This window comes from Chinchilla lanigera, unplaced genomic scaffold (assembly GCF_000276665.1).
Source record: "Chinchilla lanigera isolate Chin_1 unplaced genomic scaffold, ChiLan1.0 scaffold00047, whole genome shotgun sequence".
Classification (NCBI taxonomy): domain Eukaryota; kingdom Metazoa; phylum Chordata; class Mammalia; order Rodentia; family Chinchillidae; genus Chinchilla; species Chinchilla lanigera.
The window spans coordinates 6,397,277-6,402,353 of NW_004955448.1; the positions used below are offsets into that span (position 1 = coordinate 6,397,277).

Below are 5,077 nucleotides of genomic sequence, written 5' to 3' on the forward strand. Positions count from 1 at the left end.
TCACTTGCATAGTAAATCTTCTGAATCAAAGTGAGAGGACTCTGGTAATATTAAGGAAAAATACACTTTCTGCTCATATCCACACATAATTAGTTTTCTTTTTTTCACAAAGGAGTCCAGTGAGATTACAAACTCTGTGTGATTAGAATAGAAGACCTACTTTCAAACCAAGGTCGTCCTTTTCTCTTATGTGACCTTGGACAATTCAAATAGTTATAGTTGTATAGTTATGTAACCTTGGACTCAGTACAGTGGCATGTTCCAGGGGTGCCAGCTACTGGGAAGCCTGAGGCAGGAGAATCACTTGAGTCTAGGAATTTAAAACCACTCTGGACAATATAGCAAGACTACCCTCTCCCCAAAAAAATATGTTGTGATATTATGAATTTATTTTGAATTTACAAAGATAGCACATGATAATATTTATGTCTCCTCAGCCTGATTAACACATATGTTGTCGAATATCTTTATTTCTTCCATGTGATAACAGAGCAACAGTTCCCTGGTATAACTGAAATTACATTTATGTTATTACAAGCAAGAAAGTAAGAGCCAAGTTTACATTTACATTTTGTTTTCAGTGAATTTTCTACTCTTTCTAGTCCATTTTTTGTAGTTTTCTGGGAGGAGAGAACAAAACAGTTTTGAATATTATTATATTTATCATACTTTTACTACTGCATATGTATTTTAATCATAATAGGAACATTTTTCCAACTCTGTGGGTTCAATCATATTTTTCAATACTTCTTTTTTTTACCCATAATTTTAATAAGTTCTTGAAGAGTGTCTCAAGCACATGAAAGCATCAGTTTACAATCAAAGCTCATACAGTGATGTCAGTCATTTTATTATTAAACACAACATAGTCGATAATCAGTCATGTTCATGTTTTTTCTTAACTCTTCCAAATGACATAAATCTGAAGTCTTCTTGCCTAAATGACAAAATACTCCATTAGTAAACTAGAAAGTAATTTTTCTGGCCCAATTTATTCCATGAATAAATGTATTCAATCATTAAAACTCTTACCGTTTTAAGAGAAGACAACATAAACCACTACAACGCAGCCCACAATCCAGCCAATCAGGAGAAGAACAGGAACCACAAGGTTTGATAGTGTATATTCTGCTTAAAAACAGGCAGGGAAAGCGGGTCAGTTGGTCACTTGGGTAGTAAATCTTCTGCATCAAAGTGAGAAGACTCTGGCAATATTAAGGAAAAACACACCCTCTGCTCATATCCGTATATAATTGTTTCCTTTTTTTCACAAAGGATTCCAGTGATGAGGTTACAAATCCTGGACGATTAGAATAGAAGACCTACTTTCAAGCCAAGGTCATCCTTTTATAGTTATGTCACCTTGGACAATTCAAATATTGAACTTCTGTCTTTGTAAACTATGGGTAATGGAATTTGTGATACCCCCCTCTTGGAATGGTGATGGTAAGATGACATAATATGTGCAAAGCTTTGCACAGTCTCTGTGTTTACTGTATACAGAACACATTCGTGTATTTGTGTAATAATGCATCAAGCAGTTGTTTACATAACAACTCAATGCAACTCGGAGGGAATTCCTACTAAACTAATTAAAGCACAACATACAGAATTGTTCTTGTTCTCAATTGCTGACTTCAACGTTAAATTTCACAGGAAAAGAAAAGTATCATATATAATCTTTCTCAAAAAGAAAAAGAGATTCTATTTCTTTAAACTTGTTTATTGTAATAATTATCACTGAATTTTATCTATAGGCAGTAATAATCTACCACCCACATGGAAATACCTACCTACCTCCTATTTATACACTTACCTATAAAAAGCAATTTATAAAAGTTTCTACTTTTTAAAAACTCACTGCATCTTAATCTTGCTCTTCCAAGCAAAACATGCAAGCACACACATCCACATGTACACCTCACAGAAGAATTCACAAGCAGCACAGGAAGGCATCCTATGGAACTAGTGTCCCTGTGTTAAGGACTTAGATATATATTTTCATTGGAAAGTACAATTGAAAAAAAAGGAAAGTACAATTGAAGCTTAGGCAATTAGCTAACAAAGAGCATGAATGTTCTTAGCAATTGTATTCTCTTTACAATTGCCATCACTTTAAAATGTGAAGGTTTTTAAAAATGCTATTAAAGTCATTAGGAGATGAGACACTTCTATAAATAGAAGATAGTCTCATAAAAGCAAATTTTCTGAAGTTTAAATGAATTTTAATACTTTCAATCTATTTTTATAAGAATGTTGAAGTATCTTTTAACTTACAAATACAATAGGCTTCCCCTGCCTCTCCACCTTACTGTGAACTTGAACAAGAAATTAACCACTAAATAAAAACATATCCTCTTCACCTGCCATGTGCTATTTCTTTAAGGGTAACACAAACATTATGAAATAACCTTTGCTCTCATTTGGACAAATGCCTTTTTATGAAGTAAGTAGTCATTATAGAGAAAGTACATAGCAGTCATTTTATTGAACTGTTCAAGAGAGTGACTTAGTATTTTTTCCAATTTCAAATAACTTAAAAATTAATATTGATATCTCAATTGTTTATAAAGGTTTTATACATATTTTAATAAAATTTAATGAGGCATATTTTAATAAAATTTACCTATAATAAAGTTCTAAAAGTAACTACCACATTATTTACTATTCCTGGTAAAACAGTATAGCTAGTGTGTATTTTAGCACTCCAAGTATTTTTAACACTAATATTTTAACAGAGTTTCACCAGTCAATAGCACTGTTTGGAAATAGGAACACACAAGAATTAGATGTACTTTACATAAGTCACTTATATTAACCACGCAAAAGAGAACAAAACTGCTCTGTAATGTGCAAAGTAATTTCAAAATGCTCCTCTCTTCGTCGAGTTCTCAGTATCAAAGTGGTTACAGTCGGTAATACTCTCAAGGGCATGGCACTGTGGAGCAAGACTGCCCAAGCTCAAGGCCTGGCATCAGCACTCTCTGCAGCCCACAGATCATGGAAAGCTAAATTTCACTGTTTCCTCATCTATAAAACAAAGATGATGATGTTAATGTGTTTATTTTGCAAGGTTGTTGCCAGGATTAAAAATCAAAATTTCCTGCACCTATTTTTTTCTCGTTTTCTTTTTTTTTCCTGTGGTACTGGGGATCAAAGCCAAGGCCTTGTGCATGGACTCTATCACTGAGCCACTCCCCCAGCCCATCTTGAACCTATTTTAAAAGTGTTTCTTAAACACCAATATGTTCAGACTATTTTATCATGAGTGAATTATTTTATATAAACGTATAGATATGAAAATTGTTTAAAATTCAGAAAAATATATTTAGATATAGAGTATATTAGAGATGTCTGAGTCCAATATTCTCCTTTTACAGTCAGTGCGTAGGCTCTGAGGCGTACAGGGACTTGTCCAAACTCATATGACCGTTTAGTAGATTTGACACAGAACTCAGCCGTTCTAAATTCTGACCTGGCACCCTTCCTCCCTTCCAATTTGCACAGCACTGGTGAATCACTGATTTATAACTCACCTTTCAAAATGAGCATGAACAAAATTAAGGGCTTTTTTCGATCTTTCCAAAATTATTCATCACCTATAGGCATTGTCCCTAAAATGCATATCCATCGAATGCCTTTTTGCAGCCACACTGAAATATACGGCTTCTGATCGTTTAGTAGAAAAGTACATCTTCAAAATTAAAATGCCGAGAAGCACAAGCAGAAGAAAGTCCAGAAGCCTTTATTCCCAGGAGAACCTGGAGCCGTAAACCTTACCTTTTTCAGCCATTCTTCTTCCCGTTGAGTGGCTTGATAAGGGCCACACTGACCTGTTCCTTATTGTTATCCAGTGTCTCTTTGAACTTTAAATAGAGAGGTATCTGAAGGCTGTGGCAGCTGTCCCTCGCTCAGCTGCCAATTGTCTGCAGGGTGATGTAAGACGGTGCAAGGCAGAAGTCTTCTGTTTCTTCTGTACCGTTTTTTATTGTGAAGGAAACAAGGGACTACCCTACCTAAACAGTTCAGTAAGCTAAGTTTTCCTGATGGAGTTGTATGCAAACTTTTAATTCTTTCAGACAATGAAAAAGTACTCAGTGAGTGCCTATACATAGGAAAATGACACTAAAACTACATACTCTATCCAAGAGGAGTGTGATATATTGAAAAGAAAGGGCTTTGGAGTTAGAGTCTTAGGTTCAAATTCTACCCCTGTTATTTCTCAATAAAGCCCAAATTTCTTAACTTGGCATTGGTTATTTTTTATTTTTAAATGAGGTAGTAATAATACACAGGAGAGTTATACGAGATAAAAAGAAAAACTGCCTGAAATACAGAACATTCTCTATTATATTACAGATGTAAAAAAGAAAATAAATTAAATGGTGCCCCTCTTTTGAAATGTTGTAAGGACAGAAATGTTAATATAAATGAACTGCAAGCTAAAACAATAATTCATCATGGCATTACCTAGAATTGTCAGAGAGCAGTCACAAGCTTGGTGTTTTTATTAGTGATGTATAAATATAGCACATTTCATTTTTCAAGTCCATCCTGAGTTATGTAACATGACCTAAACTATCCTCTAGGTTCTCACTGCAACAGCTTTAATTTTGGAGACCAGATGGGAAAGTTTTGCAAAGTAACCTTGTAAGTAACATCCCCAAAATCCAACATGAGATGAAGAATATCTTCCTGTAAGAGGTAATTGTTGCCTGATCAAGCTATCACCATAGAGCCGCAAGAGTCATGTTTCCCTGAAAATTACTATGTACCATCACTGCTTAGAATCCATCAATAGTGGTCCGTTAGCTGGAGAATAGAAATATAGTCTTGGAAAAGCCTCATCCCTCTACTTTCATTTGCAGTAAGACTTCAGCCACAGTTCTTTGCTGTTACATGCATTCAGAATACTCCCACTCTCAGGAGCAGAGAGAATGATTGATTTTCTACTTCAAATAATGTGTCTACAGATTAGAATGCCAGACAAACAATTTGCCATATGTGTCATTTAAGCCAAGTTGTCACCTCTCTCTCTCTCCAGTATTTAACATTGAAAAAAATGACTGGCTGCATC

General features: G+C 34.7%; 1 long non-coding RNA gene across 1 annotated transcript; it reads right to left on the reverse strand.

Annotated features, from left to right (window-relative positions):
* Window positions 1–397: 397 nt before the first annotated feature.
* LOC102014723 lies at window positions 398–3,873 on the reverse strand. Its single transcript, XR_262460.1, has 3 exons — window positions 3,781–3,873; window positions 1,033–1,128; window positions 398–937 (listed from the first exon to the last, which is right to left on the reverse strand). It is a non-coding gene; the product is annotated as an uncharacterized LOC102014723 (long non-coding RNA).
* Window positions 3,874–5,077: the final 1,204 nt, after the last annotated feature.